Below are 19,360 nucleotides of genomic sequence, written 5' to 3' on the forward strand. Positions count from 1 at the left end.
AGAGAAGGAATACTCATATTATTTTTTTTTAATTTTTTGTTTTTCACACTATAGACCATATTGACCAAGATACATAGACATTTTTTTTCTTGAATATATAGTGTCATTTTCTCCCCCTTTTTCCCCCCTCCCTTCCCTTCCTCCCTCATCCCCTTTCCCATTTATTTGAAGCTCAATCTATAAGATACATTAAACCTGTTTAACAATGTTGTCACTTAATAAAAATAAACATGAAAATTACTTTTCGTTATCTTCTCCTTCTGTCATTTTAGGTGGTGGAAGTCCATGGTAGGATTTCTCTATTGTATTTCATGTATGGCTCCCATATTTGTTCGAATATTGTGATGTTATTTCTTAAATTATATGTTATTTTTTCTAATGGAATACATTTATTCATTTCTATGTACCATTGTTGTATTCTCAAGTTGTCTTCTAATTTCCAGGTTGACATTCTTTTTTCTTTTCTTTGGCTTGGCTTCGCGGACGTAGTTGTAAGACATAATACATTTTTTTGCTACAGCTAGGGCTATCATAACAAATCTTTTTTGTGCTCCATCCAAATCGAGTCCAAATTCTTTATTTCTTATATTACTTAGGAGGAAGATCTCTGGGTTTTTTGGTATATTGTTTTTTGTGATTTTATTTAATATCTGGTTTAGATCTTCCCAAAATTTTTCCACTTTCTCACATGCCTAAATTGCATGTACTGTTGTTCCCGTTTCCTTTTTACAGTGAAAACATCTGTCTGATACTGTTGGGTCCCATTTATTTAACTTTTGAGGTGTGATGTATAGCCTGTGTATCCAGTTATATTGTATCATGCGTAACCACGTGTTCATTATATTTCTCATAGTTCCAGAGCATAGCTTTTCCTATGTTTCATTCTTTATCTTTATGTTTAGATCTTGTTCCCATTTTTGTTTAGGTTTACCGTTTGTTTCCTCGTTCTCCTTTACTTGCAGTTTGATGTACATGTTTGTTACAAATTTTTAAATTATCATTGTGTCTGTAATCACATATTCAAAATTGCTTCCTTCTGGTAACCTCAGACTGTTTCCCAATTTGTCCTTCAAGTAGGTTTTCAGTTGATGGTATGCAAACATTGTATCGTGAGTTATATTATATTTATCCTTCATTTGTTCAAAGGATAGTAATTTATTTCCAGAAAAACAATTTTCTATTCTTTTGATCCCTTTTCTCTCCCATTCTCTAAAGGAAAGGTTATCTATTGTGAAAGGGATTAGTTGATTTTGCGTCAATATTAGTTTTGGTAGTTGGTAATTTGTCTTATTCCTTTCTACATGAATCTTCTTCCAAATATTGAGCAGATGATGCAAAACCAGTGAATTCCTACATTGCACCAATTTTTCATCCCATTTATATAGTATATGTTCAGGTATCTTCTCCCCTATTTTATCTAGTTCTAATCTGGTCCAATCCGGTTTTTCCCTTGTTTGATAAAAATCTGATAGGCATCTTAATTGTGTGGCTCTATAATAATTCTTAAAGTTTGGTAGTTGTAAGCCTCTTTGTTTGTACCATTCTGTTAATTTATCTAGTGCTATCCTCGGTTTCCCCCCTTTCCATAAGAATTTCCTTATTATTTTCTTTAACTCCTTGAAGAATTTCTCTGTTAGGTGAATTGGTAATGACTGAAATAGGTATTTCCTTGGGAAAATTTTCATTTTAATACAGTTTATCCTTCCTATCAGTGTTAGTGGTAAGTCTTTCCAATGCTCTAAGTCGTCTTGTAATTTTTTCATTAATGGATGATAATTTAGTTTATATAGATGGCCGGTATTTTTATTTAGTTGTATACCTAGGTATTGCATTGCTTGTGTTTGCCATCTAAATGGTGATTCTTTCTTGAACTTTGTGAAATGCGCATTATTCATTGGCATTGCTTCACTTTTATTTGCATTGATCTTGTACCCCGATACTTTTCCATATTCCTTCAATTTCCTATGTAATTCTTTTATTGATATTTCTGGTTCTGTTAAGTATATTATAATGTCATCTGCAAATAGACTGATTTTATATTCCTTCTCTTTTATTTTTATTGCTCTTATTTTATTTTCTGTTCTTATCAGTTCTGCTAGTGGTTCAGTGAGGGAGATAGTGGACATCCCTGCCTTGTTGATCTGCTTAAGTTAAATTGTTTTGATATATATCCATTTACTGTCACTTTCGCCAATGGCCCCTTATATAATGCTTTAATCCAATTAATATATTTCTCTGGTAGGCTGAATTTTTGTAGTACTTTGAATAAATAATTCCATTCTACTCTGTCAAAGGCCTTCTCTGCGTCTAAAGCAAACGCTACTGTTGGAGTTTTATTTCCTTCTACTGCATGAATTAAGTTAATAAATTTACAGATATTGTCCGTTGTTCGTCTTTTTTTAATAAATCCAGTTTGGTCTAGATTTACTATTTTTGGTACATAGTCAGCCAATCTGTTTACTAATAGTTTAGCTATTATCTTATAATCTGTGTTAAGTAAAGATATTGGTCTATATGATGCTGGTGCTAGTGGATCTTTCCCTGTCTTTGGTATTACTGTAATTATTGCTGTTTTGCATGAATCTGGTATGTCTTGTGTTTTATCAATCTGGTTGATTACTTCCAGGAGGGGAGGAATTAATAAGTCTTTAAATGTTTTATTGGTGTTTTATTGTTTGGTAGTTTTTTTTTAATATCTCCTGTAATTCTTCTATTTCAAATGGTTTTATTAATTTATTTTGCTCCTCTGTTTGTAATTTCCATAGTTCAATTTTAGTTAGAAATTCATCTATTTTGTCTTCTTTCCCTTCGTTTTCAGTTTGATATAGTTGCTCGTAGAATTCCCTGGTTTTCATTGATCTCCGTTGGATTATATATAATTTGTTTGTCCTTTTTCCTTAATACCAATACCATTCTTTTAGTTTGTTCTGTCTTAAGCTGCCACGCTAGAATTTTGTGTGTTTTTTTTCTCCTAGCTCATAATATTTGTTTTGTCTTCAATATGTTCTTCTCCACCTTATATGTTTGTAGTGTTTCATATTTTATTTTTTTGTCTGCCAATTCTCTTCTTTTAGTTGTATCTTCCTTTATTGCTAATTCTTTTTCTGTATTTGTTATTTCCCTTTCCAACTGTTCTGTTTTTCGATTGTAGTCCTTCTTCATCTTAGTTACGTAACTTATTATTTGCCCTCTGATGAACGCTTTCATTGCGTCCCATAGTATAAACTTATCTTTCACTGATTCCGTATTTATTTCAAAGTACATTTAAATTTGTCGTTCAATGAATTCTCTAAAATCCTGTCTTTTAAGTAGCATGGAGTTTAATCTCCATCTATACATTCTTGGTGGGATGTCCTCTAGCTCTATTGCCAATAACAGGGGTGAGTGGTCCGATAATAGTCTAGCTTTATATTCCGTTTTCCTAACTCTCCCTTGAATGTGGGCTGATAACAGGAATAGGTCTATCCTTGAGTATGTTTTGTGTCTACCCAAATAATATGAATATTCCTTTTCCTTTGGGTGTTGTTTCCTCCATATATCCAAAAGTTGCATTTCTTGCATCGATTTAATTATAAATTTGGTTCATTTGTTCTTTCTGTTCATTTTTTTTTCCAGTTTTATCCATGTTTGAGTCCAGATTAAGGTTAAAATCCCCTCCTATTAGTATGTTCCCTTGCGTATCTGCTATCTTCAAAAAGATATCTTGCATAAATTTTTGAACTTCTTCATTAGTTGAGTATACATTGAGTAAATTCCAAAATTCTGAATATATTTGACATTTTATCATTACGTATCTCCCTGCTGGATCTATTTTGATTGGTACATTTTTATTGATTAATATAGCTACTCCTCTGGCGTTTGAATTATATGATGATGCTGTTACATGTCCTATCCAATCTCTTTGATTTCTTGTGTTCCACTTCAGTTAGATGTGTTTCTTGTACAAATGCTATATCAATTTTTTTCTTTTTTCAGTAAATTTAAGTTTCTTCCTTTTGATTTGGTTATGTATTCCATTAATATTTAAAGTCATATAGTTCAACATAGTCATTTCATACTTTGTTTATCTTTCCTTTCTGTTTCCTCATCACCACCTTCCCTTCTTATCCATTTCTGCTTTCTTTTTTTTGAACACATTATAAGACAACATTTCTAAAACATAAAATATTTCCAGTTTTCTCATATCTAAAATTCTTTTAACCCCAATAGTCCCTCCCCTTTCTGAGTTGCCCTTTGTCCCTTGTCGGGCAACCACATCTCCCCTCTCCATTTGGATTTGCGAATCCGCTCGCAAGCGTCAACTAATTTCGCAGTGACTGTTATTCCTCCCCACCCAGCCCCCCAGAAAAGATTTTAATCTTCATATATAACAAAGGTCACTCTCTTAATTCCCTCCTTACTTCCTTTCTTCCCTTTCTTTCCCTTCTTAGTTCTTACTTATACCCTTCTTAGTTCTTACTTATACTCTATTTTTTATATATATATATAGTTTGTTGTCATTTTTGTTCTTGTTACATCTCTTCATCTCTCTGTCTGTTTTGTAGTTGTTCTGCAAATTTTCGTGCTTTTTCCGGATCCGAGAACAGTTTGCTTTGCTGCCCCGGGATAACTATTTTAAGTACTGCTGGGTATTTTAACATAAATTTATAACCTTTTTTCCATAGGGTCGTTTTTGCTGCATTGAACTCCTTCCTCTTCTTCAGGAGTTCAAAATTTATATCTGGATAGAAAAAAATTTTTTGACTCTTGTATTCCAGTGGTTTTTTGTCTTCTCTTATTTTTTTCATTGCCTTCTCCAATATATTTTCTCTTGTTGTATATCTTAGGAATTTTACTAGAATGGATCTTGGTTTTTGTTGTGGTTGTGGTTTTGGGGCTAATGTTCTGTGTGCCCTTTCTATTTCCATTTCTTCCTATAATTCTGGTCTTCCTAGGACCCTGGGGATCTATTCTTTTATAAATTCTTTCATATTTTTGCCTTCTTCATCTTCCTTAAGGCCCACTATCTTTATATTGTTTCTTCTATTATAATTTTCCATTATATCTATCTTCTGAGCTAACAGCTCCTGTGTTTCTTTAACTTTTTTATCAGATTCTTCTAATTTCTTTTTTAAGTCAACTGCTTCCATTTCTATGGCTGTTTCTCATTCTTCCACCTTGTCTACTCTTTTTCCTATATCTGTCATTATCATCTCTAATCTATTCACTTTTTCTTCTGTACTTTTTATTCTTTTTATTTCACTGAATTCTTGTGACTACCATTCTTTTACTGTTTCCATATATTCTTTAAAAAAAATATATCCATGTACTTGCCCTTCCCTTCATCTTCCATTTCTCTGTGCTCTCCCTCCTCTTCTTCTGAGTCCACTCCAGGATCTGTGTCCTTTACCACTGTCTCTTCTGATTTTCTTGTTGGGTTGTTTGTTTTATTTTGTTGGGTATTCTTGTTCTTCTTATTTTTATTAAAGGTGTCTTGGTGTTGATCTTCATCCTCTGGGTTGGTCATCTGTTGTTTCTTTGATTTCCTATTTTTATTTTCTTCCTTCTTGTTCTCATTATTTTCTATGTTTTCCTGTTGAGAGTCTTGCTGTTGTGTTGTATTTGTCTGTTTCAGCTGTGGAGATTTACTCCTCAGCTGGTCCCCCCTCCCGTCAGTGTTATTTTTGTCTTGCGCATTGCGCATGCACGGTTGCGCACTTTTGTTTGGCTCCGTGAGCCATTTTTGTAGTCCTGAGTTTGGAGTTTCCACTGACCTCAAGGAGCGGGCTTCTCTCTCCACAGCGGGCCTCCTCGTACCGGTAAGGCCTTCACCTTCCTCCTCCGACGTCCTTCCTTCTTCTGTTCTTCCCATTGTTTTTGATTTTTCTTTCCTTGCTGCCATTTTCTCCACACTTTCACTTTCAATTTGTTATGGTTTCTGTGTTAGTGCCTTTGTTTTTTCTCTACCTTTTTTTACTTTTCTGGAGAGGGCTGGAGTTCCCCGACCGGCCACTACTCCATCACGTGACTCCTCCGGAATACTCATATTATTCGTGTTGGCATAAAACATACTCAAGGATCGATGTTTTTGTTGTTGGCACATATTCAAGGGAGAGTTAGGAAAACTGAGTATAAAACTAGATTACAATCTGATCATTCACCCCTGCTATTAGCAATAGAACTGGAGGACATCCCACCAAGAACATAGAGATGGAGGTTAAACTCGATGCTGCTTAACAGGCAGGAATTTAGAGAGTTTATTGAATGCCAAATTAAAACATATTTTGAAATAAACATGGAATCAGTGAAAGACAAATTTAAATTATGGGATGCAATGAAAGCGTTCATTAGAGGACAGATCATAAGTTATGTAACTAAGATGAAAAAGGACTACAATCGGGAAATAGAGCAATTGGAAAGGGAGATAGTAAGTACAGAAAAGGAACTAGTAAAAAGGGATGATATAACAAAAAAGAGAGAATTGGCAGACAAAAAATAAAATACGAAAGATTACAAACGTACAAGAAGAACATAATGAAAATAAAGCAAAAGTATTACCAACTGGGAGAAAAAACACATAAAATATTAGCCTGGCAACTTAAAACAGAACAAGCTAAAAGAACTGTATTGGCATCAAGGAAAAAGGACAAACAAATTACATATAACCCAACAGAGATTAAAGAGAACTTTAAAGAATTTTATGAACAATTATACCAAACCGAGAACGAGGGGAAAGATGATAAAATAGAAGAGTTTTTAGCTAAAATGAACTGCCAAAATTGCAAGAAGAGGAACAAAACAAACTGATAAAACCATTTGAAATTGAGGAAGTACAGGATATATTAAAAAAGCTGCCGAACAATAATATGCCAGGAGAGGATAGATTCCCAATAGAATTCTATAAAACATTTTAAATTAAAGAGTTATTTATTCCTCCTCTCCTGGAAGTAATGAACCAGATAGAAGAAACACAAAACTTGCCAGATTCATGTAAGACAGCAATAATTACAGTAATACCAAAGACGGGGAAGGATCCATTAACACCAGCATCATATAGACCAATATCTCTACTTAACACAGATTATAAGATAATAGCAAAATTATTAGCATACAGATTGGCCGATTGTGTACCAAAAATAGTAAAACAAGATCAAACTTGATTTATTAAGAAAAGATGAACAGCGGATTATATCTGTAAACTTATTAATCTAATTCATGCAATTCAAGGAAATAAGGAGCCAACAGTGGCAGTTGCTTTAGACGCAGAAAAAGCCTTTGACAGAGTAGAGTGGAACTATTTAATTAAAGTATTACAGAGGTACAATCTACCAGAAAAATGTATTAATCGGATTAAAGCATTGTATAATGGACAGTTGGCAAAGGTAACAGTAAATGGATATGTTTCAAGCCAATTTAAATTAAGTAAGCCAACTAGACAGGGATGTCCATTATTTCCCTCATTGCTCGCTTTAGCAATAGAACCATTGGCAGAACTGATAACAGAAAATAAAATAAAAGGGATAAAAATAAAGGAGTATAAAATCAGCTGATTTGCAGATGACATCATAGTATACCTAACAGAACCAGAAATATCAATAAAAGAATTACATAAGAAATTGAAGGAGTATGGAGAAATATCAGGGTACAAGATCAACACAAATAAAAGTGAAGTGATGCCACTGAGTAACGCGGATTATACAGAATTTAAAAAAGAATCACCATTTAAATGGCAAGTACAAGCAATCTGATACCTAGGGATCAGGTTAGATAATATCTTTAGCCACTTGTACAAACTAAATTATCAGCCACTAAATAAAGAAATTGCAGGAAGACTTAGAACATTGGAAAGAATTACCACTAACGTTGATAGGGAGGGTAAATTGCATTAAAATGAATGTCTTCCCAAGGATACAATACTTATTTCAATCGCTGCCAATTCCCTTAACAGAGAAATTCTTTAATGAACTAAAGAGAATAATAAGGAAATTCTTGTGGAAAGGGGGGGAAGGGGTGGGGGGAGAAACCGAGGGTAGTGTTAGATAAATTAACAGAGAGGTACAACCAAGGTGGTTTGCAGTTACCAAACTTTAAAAATTATTATAGTGCCGTACAATTAAGGTATTTATCAGATTTTTACCAGACAAGGGAAAAACCAGACTGGACTAAGATAGAACTAGATAAAATAGGGGAGAATATACTGGAACATATACTTTATAAGTGGGATGAAAAGCTGATGCAATATAAAAGCTCGCCAGTATTGCATCATTTACTTAATATATGGAAGAAGATCCACTTAGAAAGGAAAAAAACGAATTACCAAATACCAAAATTGTTATTGACACAAAACCCACTAATCCCTTTTACAATAGATAACCTTTTCTTTAGAGAATGGGAGAGAAAAGGGATCAAAAGAATAGAAAATTGTTTTTTGGGAAATAATTTATTAACATTTGAACAGTTGAAGTACAAATATGGAATAACTCATGGTACAATGTTTGCATATCATCAACTGAAAGCTTATTTAAAGGATAAATTGGGAAACAGACTGAGATGACCAGAAGGAAGCAGCTTTGAATATGTGATTATAGACACAATGATAATTAAAAGATTTATAACGAACGTGTCTATTAAGCTGCAAGATAAGGAAAATTATGAAATAAGCTATAAACCTAAACAAAAGTGGGAAAAGGATAAAAAATGAAGCATGGGAAAAGTTATGTTCTAGAACTATGAAGAATACAATAAACTCAAGGTTACCCATGATACAGTATAATTGGTTACACAGGTTATATATCACACCTCAAAAGTTAAAAGAATGGGATCCAACATTATCAGATAGATGTTTTCACTGTAAGAAGGAAATGGAAACAACGGTAGAGTATATGTTGAATATTTATTGGTTTTGGAGGTGGGTGGGAAGAGGGGAGGGAGGGTAGGAGGGAAAAAAGGGAGAAAATGCCACTGTGTATATTTAATGAAAAACATTTGTATATACTTTGGTTGATGTGGTTCACAGTGTGAAAAATAAAAAAATATTTTTAAAAAGATCCAAATCTCTGATACAGTCAGGAAACCTTCAGCACCCTCGGCACCACCTTGCATCCTGGTTCCAATAACTGGTACTCCTCCAGCCAGTTTGAGGCAGTCTCCAGCAGTCCGCACTCCAGAGTCTCCCGACAGCAGTGTCCAGCAGCCCACAGCTTCCATGAGTTCCTCGCCCCAAGTCACCAGCAGCCCGCCGCATACATTGGTCTCTCAGTCCACAGAACCCCCTCACTGGTCGGATGCCATGGTCACTGTCCCCTCAGGTTGTCTTTTCCGCTTTGTTGATTGGGATAATTCTATGTAAGTTTCTTCCTTATTTTAAGTTTTCAAATTTTAAGATCCTTGGAGTCCACTTAACTAATGACCTATCATGGACACACATCTCCTCATTTGTCAGGAAGATGCAACAAAGACTGCAATTCCTGAGAAGACTGAGGTGAGCAAGGCTACTAGCCGCCATCATGTCAACCTTCTACAGGAGCTCTATCAAGAGCATCCAGGACATTGCAGTACAGTTGCTGCAGAGAAGTGGATCAGAGGTCAATCCACAGGACCATAAGAGTGGCAGAGAGGATCACTGGAGTCTCCCTCCCCACCAACGTGATCTACCAGGATCGTTGTCTGAAGAGGGTGCACAAGATCACTGAGGGCCCCTTCCACCCTGCAGACAACATCTTTCAGCTGCTCCTGTCAGGAAAGAGATACAGAAGTATCAGAGCCAGCACCACCAGGCTGAGTAACAGCTTCTTCCAATGGGCAGTGAGAAAGCTGAAAGACCCAAGAAACTGCTCGCACTCACCATCCGAGACTCTTATATCTATGAAACAATATTTATTTATATTTACAGATGAAATACTCATTCTGCATATGTATTTTTGTCTGTACGTGTATTTCGTCAGGTTGTATGTCTGCATGTTTTGCACCAAGGATGAGAGAATGCTGTTTCGTTAGGTTGTACTTGCACAAACAGATGACTATAAACTTGAACATGAACTTTCTTCCCAATGTGTTGGCTGTGATGATTAGGTGCCATATAAATCAAAGTTTTCACCCGTTCATACTTACATTGGTGATGCAGCAGTTGCTCCCACTGAGGGATCTGGAGCAAGAGTGTGCTGAGGTCACTTACCAATGGCTCAAAGAAAATTGCTCCAGGTCTGTCACTGGAGGGATCAATGAATTTGTCTCTCAAAGGCAAGTTTCATCAGGGTAATGGCATTGGTCAAGGATGGGATGGTAATTAAACCCCTTTGTGCTCCTCACTTTGTAAACCCCTTGTGCACCTTCTTTGTGGTCCCCTTTGTGCGCCCATTTGAGGTCCCTCTTTGTGCATTCCACTTTGAGTCATCCTTGTACACCCCACTTTCTGGAGCCCTATATGCATCCCACTTTGAGGTACCTTTGTGCACCCCACTTTCTGATCCCCTTTGTGCACCCCATTGTGTGAATCCTCACTTTGAGGTCCCCATTGTGTGCACCCCACTTTGAGGTCCCCATTGTGTGCACCCCACTTTGAGGTCCCCATTGTGTGCACCCCACTTTGAGGTCCCCATTGTGTGCACCCCACTTTGAGGTCCCCATTGTGTGCACCCCACTTTGAGGTCCCCATTGTGTGCACCCCACTTTGAGGTCCCCATTGTGTGCACCCCACTTTGAGGTCCCCATTGTGTGCACCCCACTTTGAGGTCCCCATTGTGTCCACCCCACTTTGAGGTCCCCATTGTGTCCACCCCACTTTGAGGTCCCCATTGTGTCCACCCCACTTTGAGGTCCCCATTGTGTCCACCCCACTTTGAGGTCCCCATTGTGTCCACCCCACTTTGAGGTCCCCATTGTGTCCACCCCACTTTGAGGTCCCCATTGTGTCCACCCCACTTTGAGGTCCCCATTGTGTCCACCCCACTTTGAGGTCCCCATTGTGTCCACCCCACTTTGAGGTCCCCATTGTGTCCACCCCACTTTGAGGTCCCCATTGTGTCCACCCCACTTTGAGGTCCCCATTGTGTCCACCCCACTTTGAGGTCCCCATTGTGTCCACCCCACTTTGAGGTCCCCATTGTGTCCACCCCACTTTGAGGTCCCCATTGTGTCCACCCCACTTTGAGGTCCCCATTGTGTCCACCCCACTTTGAGGTCCCCATTGTGTGCACCCCACTTTGAGGTCCCCATTGTGTGCACCCCACTTTGAGGTCCCCATTGTGTGCACCCCACTTTGAGGTCCCCATTGTGTGCACCCCACTTTGAGGTCCCCATTGTGTGCACCCCACTTTGAGGTCCCCATTGTGTGCACCCCACTTTGAGGTCCCCATTGTGTGCACCCCACTTTGAGGTCCCCATTGTGTGCACCCCACTTTGAGGTCCCCATTGTGTGCACCCCACTTTGAGGTCCCCATTGTGTGCACCCCACTTTGAGGTCCCCATTGTGTGCACCCCACTTTGAGGTCCCCATTGTGTGCACCCCACTTTGAGGTCCCCATTGTGTGCACCCCACTTTGAGGTCCCCATTGTGTGCACCCCACTTTGAGGTCCCCATTGTGTGCACCCCACTTTGAGGTCCCCATTGTGTGCACCCCACTTTGAGGTCCTCATTGTGTGCACCCCAGTTTCTGGTCCCCTTTGTTCACCCCATTGTTTGAATCCCCACTTTGTCATCCTATTAGTGCACCCCACTTTGAAGTCCCCATTGTGTTTACCCCACTTGCTGGAGCCCTTTGTGCGCCCACTTGCTGGAGCCCTTTGTGCGCCCACTTGCTGGAGCCCTTTGTACGCCCACTTGCTGGAGCCCTTTGTGCGCCCACTTGCTGGAGCCCTTTGTGCGCCCACTTGCTGGAGCCCTTTGTGCGCCCACTTGCTGGAGCCCTTTGTGCGCCCACTTGCTGGTCTCCTTTGTGCGTCCCACTTCCTGGTCCCCATTGTGTGCACCCCACTTTGTCGTCCCAATTGTGAGCACCCCACTTTCTGGTGCCCATTATGGGCTCCCCTTTCTTCACCTCACGTCGTGGTCGCCTCAGAGTTCCCCTCCGGGCACCAATGCCCCCTCCAAACCGCCACCGCCGCAAGCCATTCCGCGCGAGCGGAAGCCAAGCCGACCGGACGCCTGACGGGCAGCCGGCCCGGCCAATCACAGCCGGCGGTCTCCCTTTTTCCCCCCCCCCTTTTCCCCCTCCTTCCCTCGGGACCCCGGCCGCCCTCGCCCCGCCGGCCAATGCGCGCGGCGGCGGCGGGCGGACTGCCGCCGCCCCCGCCCCCGCCCCCCTCGACTGACGGACGAGTCCCCTTCCGTCCTATGAGGCACGGCGGAGGGCGGGACGTCCGGCCGGCGCGCTGGGAGCTGAGCCGGGGATCCCCAGCCAGTAATGGCTGCTCCTTGGCTGGGCTTGCAGGGGAGCAGCAGCCAGCAGCCACTGAGAACAGGGGCTTAACAACCCTGGAGGGACTTCAAGGTGCATAAAATCCCATTTTCCTCCACAGCTCTGTGGTTACCCCCAGTGCAACACAAAAAGTATGATTTAATTGTCTTCAGTGTAGAAGTGCATCCTTGCACTAAAGTGCTATTCATTGTACAGTGACATTGCACTCAGTTGTAAACTTTCAGTTTGCATTGAAATCAATTTTGGGGCTGCAAATTAATTTGGGGGAGGGGGGAATTGAAAGTCTGTGCTGTCAAGTGGCCCTCGCTGAAGCTGTTTTCTTCCCCCCCCCCCCCCACCCCCTTCCCCCCCCCCAACCCCAGCCTATTGGTTTGGTGTTATTGTGTCTGCAACAAGGGCAAGGTGTCTATTGTGATCTGGCTGGTGCAAGGGTGTATTTACAGCTGAGTGAATAGGCTGTGACATTCTCGGTGCATTGTCTCGTTGCACGGGCAAAGCCCTGAAGTTGCAGCCGTGCGAATTGCGGGAGGGGGGGGGGGGGGGTGGAATCTTGCGGTTAAATTAAACGGATCAAAGTGCTGGGGTTTTTTTTTAAATCTCTCTAAATGTCCATGTTGAGTCACCTTTCCCTAGGATGTCATTCTGCAGCTTTTCTGCGTTTATAAACTGCATAATAAGATATTGTTTCTGCGTGATGTAAAGAAAATAATTCTGCATTTGAGGTATGGGCTGCCATTTGGGTGGTGATTGACAATTAATCTTGACTGAGCGAGAGCAATGGGGTAGTGTCCCCCCACTCTTCATTGCAGGGCAAGAATTGAGCCGGCAAGGGGCAGGTTTAATTGTAGTTTGCTGCTCAGAATTAGTCACCCGTGCACCATTATCTCAAGCAGGAGAGGTTTAAGTTAAGGGCACTGATCTTTGTGTATTGTGTGCAACTGTGGGCTTTATGTGAAACAATACCATTTCTATGTGTTATTACCACTAGATCTTCCTTGGCATTACTCAAGATAGTTTGGAGGATGCACTCTTCGATAAAGACTCCAATGTTCCAACGTGTAATGTAAAATGCATATCTCAACTGCTCAGGTAAATTTCTAATTAAACCTTTCAACTGCTCTTGCTTTTTAAAAACCTGCAGGACTCTTCGTTCTTTTTGTGAGATTTGCAGACATTGTGGTAGTTTTTACATGCATCAGTGATATTTTCCTTTTACAATAAATGTTGGTTGTATTTTTAATAAATTCTGATGTGTTTATAGAAGCTTCAAGCTAGAAGGTTTTTAAAAAATAAGATACATACATGGCCTGGCATTGCATGGATATGCTTATAGTACCATGTATTGTGCTGTTTAGACCACAAGAGGTCTAATTGCAAACACTAACTGAGGGTCAATGAGAGTAATTTTTATAAAGTGGGTCATCCAACAGATTGTGAGAGTAGTTTAGGTTTCAAGTCACTAACTCTTGTGGTTAAGGCCAAGGGCAGACAATGAACACCTTCAGCTTCTGGTTTGATGTGAGAACTATGCACGTTTCTATTTCTAGCTCTTGTGTGTGGTGGCACATTCAGTGCGAAGGAGAAAATGCCACAGGAAGCATTTGTGGTCTTTGCAGAAAGTGTGCACGGTTCAGTGATTTTAATTTAACCTAAAGACATAGTTCAAGCAGTGCTTCCCCTTTCGGGTGAAATTATAGAATTTTTAAAATAATTTGCATAAATATTAGTAATGCATCCAGTGAGAGATGGGACAGAGTTGATGGGATGGAACACCCTGTAATAAAAGCCTCATGAACAAGATTTAAAAGTAGGAACAATGCATAATCTGCTGGAAGAACTCAGCAGGTCGAGCAGCATCAGTGGAAGAAAGAGAATAGTCAAGATTTTGGGCTGGAACCGCTCATCAAAGCAACTTTAATGTATCAGATCAGCCATGATCTCATTGAATGGCAGAGCAGGCTTGATGGGCCGGATGGCCGACTCCTGCTCCTATTTCTTTATTCTTTAAAATATTTTTATTGATATTTTACAGTATAACCATTTAAGTAGTACAAATAGAGTGACAAGATTTCAAAAAAATTACAAATAATTCTCAAAAGAAACTTCAGAGCACAATCATGTGAAGTAAAATTTAACAAAAAAGAAAGAGGAAAAAAAATTCATCCTCTAAGCAAGGTTGAAAATTGCACGTGACACCAATTTAGAGAGGGACAGCACCGCGCCAAAATTCCAGAACAAAACTAATTCTTAAGATTATGTTAATAGTTCATAAATGGGTCCCATGTCTTTTGAAACTTAATATTTGAATCTTTGCTAGCATATCTAATTTTTTTCTAGAGTTAAATAAGATGTAATGTCCCTTAGCCATTGTGTATGTTTAGGTGGAGTGTTATCTTTACATTTAATCAAAATTGCACGTCTGGCCATCAATGAAGTTAAAGATAAAATTTGGCTTCAACATCTTGAGGTGATCCAAAAAGAGCGTTAAAGAGCAATGTTCCAATTTTAACTTAAGAATTACTGATGGTGTTGAAAAACATCTATTTCTTATGTATTTTAAAAGTAGGAGATTGGTAATGGAGGGGAGTAGAGACCTCTTCACTGCTTGTGAAATTCCTCTCCAGGCCTAGTCATTGTGGCAACATCATATTGGAACGGTGAGGATGAAGGACATGAAGGCATCTGGGAACACTGTAGCTCGTGGTGGTGAGAAATTGCAGGTGCGCAGGACAAATGCTATTCCAAGTTACAGATCATTACAACACCTTCAGCTCTCGATGTTGCGCCAATCCATATAAATCTACCATAAAAAAACCCTCTGACGTCATAACTTTCTACTTTTCCTTCATCTGTGTACCTGAGAGTTCCTTAAATGCCCCTATTGTTCCAGCCTCCACCGCCACCCATGGCAATGCGTTCCAGGCAACCACAACTCTGTGTCTTTCTTTGGCTTGGCTTTGCGGACGAAGATTTATGGAGGGGGTAAAAAGTCCACGTCAGCTGCAGGCTCGTTTGTGGCTGACAAGTCCGATGCGGGACAGGCAGACACGGTTGCAGCGGCTGCAGGGGAAAATTGGTTGGTTGGGGTTGGGTGTTGGGTTTTTCCTCCTTTGCCTTTTGTCAAAAAAACATCTCTGATGTCTCCCCTAAACTTTCCTCCCTTTACTTGTCCTTTTGTCTTTTGCCCTGGGAAAAAAATGCTGGCTGTCCACCATATCTATCCCCAAGTATTGTAGACCTCTATTAATTCACCTGTCCTCCTCCTTTCCAAAGAGAAAAGCCCAAGCTCTGCTAACCGTGCCTCTGAACGACCATCATCAAGCTGAGTACTGGCGCACCTCAGGGATGTGTGTTCAGCCCTCTGCTGTTAACACAACTGAGCCATGACAGCATCGCCAGATCCAGTTCCAACAGTGACATCAAATTTGCAGATGACACAACAGTAGTTGGCTTCATCAGCAACAATAATGAGTCGCACTTCAGAGAAGAGGTGGAGAATCCCATGATATGGTGTGAGAGTAACAACATGAGTCTCAACGTGGACAAGACGATGGAGGTGATTGTGGCCTTCAGGAAGACCCTCCACGACACATCAACAATTCTGTAGTAGAGCGAGCAGAGAGCACCAAGTTCCTTGGAGTTTGCTTAACTAGAGACCTATCGTGGATGCTCAACGTCTCCTCACTTGTTAGGAACATGCAACAGCGACTACAATTCCTGTGAAGACTGAAGCGAACAAGGCTACTGGCCACCATTATGTCAACCTTTCACACGAGCTCTATCGAGAACGTCCTGGCTGGCTGCATCACAGTACGGTACAGTTGCTGCAGAGAAATGGATTGGAGGTCAATCCACAGGACCATAAGAGTGGCAGAGAGGATCACTGGAATCTTCCTCCCCCCCATCAAGGTGATTTAATGGGATCGTTGTCTGAAGAGGGTATGCAAAATCATTGAGGACCCCTTCCACCCTCTGCAGAGCATCTTTCAGCTGCTCCCATTGGGAAAGAAATACTGGAGTTTCAGAGCCAGCACCATGGGGCTGAGGAACTGCTCAAATTAACTATTAACTATCCAAGACTCTGTACAAATCAATAGTAATTTATTTATTTTATAGATATAATATTTGTCCTCCATATGTATTATTTGTCTGTAGTGTGTTATATCTGGTTGTATGTTGGCATGTTTTTGCAATGAGGACCAGAGAACGCTGTTTCGTTGAGTTGTACTTGTACAATCAGATGACAATACACTTGGAACATATTTTCTAATCCAGGCCACATCCCTCTCCAAAGCTTCCACATCTTTCTGTAATGAGATGACCAGAACTGAATGCAATATTCTAAGTGTGATCTCACCAGAGATTTATAGATTTAGACAAATACAGTGCAGTAATGGGCCATTTCTGTCCACAAGTCTATGCTGCCCCATTTACACCCAATTAACCTACAACCCTGGTATGTTTTGAGAGGAAACCAGAGCCCCCGGGGAAATCCCACGCTGACATGGGGAGAACATACAAACTCCTTACAGACATCGCGGGATTTGAACCATGGTCCTGATCACTGACGCTATAAAGGCATTGCGCTAACTGCTATGCCAACTCTGCCACCCCAAAATTTAGACATACAGCACGGTAACATGAGCCTGTGCTGGAAAACCCATGCAGATACAGGTAGAACGTACAAACTCTTTACAGACAGTGAATGATTCGAACCCCAGTCCTGATCACTGGCACTGCAAAAGCGTTGGGCTAACTGTATTGCCCTACAATATAGAGCTGCAACATTACCTCATGAGTGAAACACAAAAGTCTTCAGATGCTCTGATTGCATTAAAAACAGACAGAAATGCTAGAAGAAGTCAGCAAATCTCGCAGCGTGCAAAGGATGTAAAGATATATTACTGAGGCTCCGGCCAAAAATGTCATATAGGACAATCTGTAAACTTAAAAATTTCACTTTAAGATCAGGGCTGTCCTATTCACTGGGTCTAAAATCCAAACCTCAACAGTGAAGTTTCAACACCACCACCATTCTTCCTGCCGGCTCAGACGCAATCCTGCGCATGCCCCGTTAGTTATTTGCAAAGTCTCAGCGTTCCTCCACGCGCTCCATCTGCCCAGTCTGACTGCGCTAATTTGTTAGTAAAATATTTGTGATTGCTTTTAAATGGCATCCGCTGGCCAGTTTTGTGTGTGTGTGTGTGTGTGTGTGTGTGTGTGTGTGTGTGTGTGTGTGTGTGTGTGTGTGTGTGTGTGTGTGTGTGTGTGTGTGTGTGTGTGTGTGTGTTTGCTTGCTTGCTTGCTTGCTTGCTTGCTTGCTTGCTTGCTTGCTTGCTTGCTTGCTTGCTTGCTTGCTTGCTTGCTTGCTTGCTTGCTTGCTTGCTTGCTTGCTTGCTTGCTTGCTTGCTTGCTTGCTTGCTTGCTTGCTTGCTTGCTTGCTTGCTTGTTTGTTTGTTTGTTTGTTTGTTTGTTTGTTTGTTTGTTTGTGTGTATGGGAGGGGGGGGAGAGGAGAGCTGGAGCGGGGTTTGTTTTATACAAAGCGTATTGCTCAAAACCAAAGTTTTAGGTGGAAATTCCGGGATCATCCTAAACAACAGCGTATATGGTATCTTTCCTTCCAGTAGACATTGCGAGACCATCTGAGTTCCTCCAGCATTTCTACGCATTTTTTTTTTACATTACCTCATGACTCCATATTGTGTTTCTTGAAGGGTGATGTTTCTGGAACCATCGCTGATCATGTGTGGATGCCATCACAGATGAACTCGGCAGCAATGATGAGTGCATTTTCCCACCAGCTGAGAGCAGCTCTGTGGCCATAATACTTGCCTTCCTCAGCGACAGGCTGACAGGTCAGATTTCCCTTCATTGTTTTCTGAGGAAACCTTTCGAGATCATTATATTTTTTTGGCCAAGCAGCTGTGCATATTTATTGTTTATTTTCCTTCTCATCCTTTTATATTAATCTATTTTTCATTCCATCCTGATTCTAATTTATTGTTGTGTAACTAGGAAGATGCAGTGTGTTATACTTTCATTGCATCTGTGAATTATACTTGTGTATTTGACAATAAACTCATCAGTCATTCATCAAGGATCCACACCTCTCAGCACACGCTCTGTTCTCGCTGCTGCCATCAGGAAAGATATCAGTGTCACAAGACTCGCACCACCAGGTTCAGAAACAGCTGCTCCCCCTCCACCTTCAGACTCCTCAACGACAAACTCAATCAGGGACTCATTGATTAGATTTTTTTCTCTCTCTCTGTATTGCACAGTTTGTTTGTTTACAAGTTGAGTCAGGTTTTTTTTGCACTACCAATAAGTGATAGTTCGGCCTTGCCCGTAGGAAAAAGAACCTTAGGATTGTATGTGCTGCATATACTCTGACAATAAATCTGAAATCCGTAGTGCTTAAAATTGAAAAGAAATACATTCACAGTACACAACTGCAAGTATCCTAGCCACTTCCTTGTAATCAGTGCTGACTGATAACTGCTAATCAGATTTGTACACAGGTACATTTCTCAGTGGAAAAGGAGAACATGTGACCTGACTTTCTAAGCTGCCAGTGAGTTATGGCCAGTCTGACTCCTGGCAAGAAGATCACATCCTACAGAGCCTTTGCACTGTGCTCTATTTGCAGTAAGTGTGAAAGGTTAATTAAGCAAAGGTGTAAAAATGTTGGGTTTAATGAGGCATAGTGCTCCTTTGTGGTTTGGTTCCAATGGAGCTCGAGGAATGGAAGTGCTAATTAACTGAGGAAAATGTGAAGGGTTTTGAAATTTTGTCTTCTTCATTCATGAGCAAAACTTCCACTTTCTCCAAATGGTTTTATTGGCAGCTATTTGAATGGCCCCAGTGACAAAATAGAGGAAGTAAAACAAGAAAATATAAAATGTATTTTTATATTTGCTACATAAAGGACACTGGTTGACCTGCTGAGTTTCTCCAGCATTGT

General features: G+C 40.4%; 1 protein-coding gene across 7 annotated transcripts in view; it reads left to right on the plus strand.

The window, feature by feature from the left end:
• Positions 1 to 12,324: 12,324 nt before the first annotated feature.
• LOC138758413 (protein Wiz-like) overlaps positions 12,325 to 19,360 on the plus strand; it is a 133,629-nt gene continuing 126,593 nt past the window's right edge. For 6 of the 7 annotated variants that reach the window (XR_011354274.1, XM_069927289.1, XM_069927291.1 and 3 more), the window contains exons 1-3: positions 12,325 to 12,467; positions 13,384 to 13,484; positions 18,111 to 18,251. The gene's annotated coding sequence lies outside the window, so the exon portion shown is untranslated. The remainder of the gene's footprint in view (positions 12,468 to 13,383; positions 13,485 to 18,110; positions 18,252 to 19,360) is intronic. The other variant, XM_069927292.1, reaches the window with a different exon arrangement.

The sequence above is a fragment of the Narcine bancroftii genome, chromosome 3, assembly GCF_036971445.1.
Source record: "Narcine bancroftii isolate sNarBan1 chromosome 3, sNarBan1.hap1, whole genome shotgun sequence".
Lineage (NCBI taxonomy): Eukaryota > Metazoa > Chordata > Chondrichthyes > Torpediniformes > Narcinidae > Narcine > Narcine bancroftii.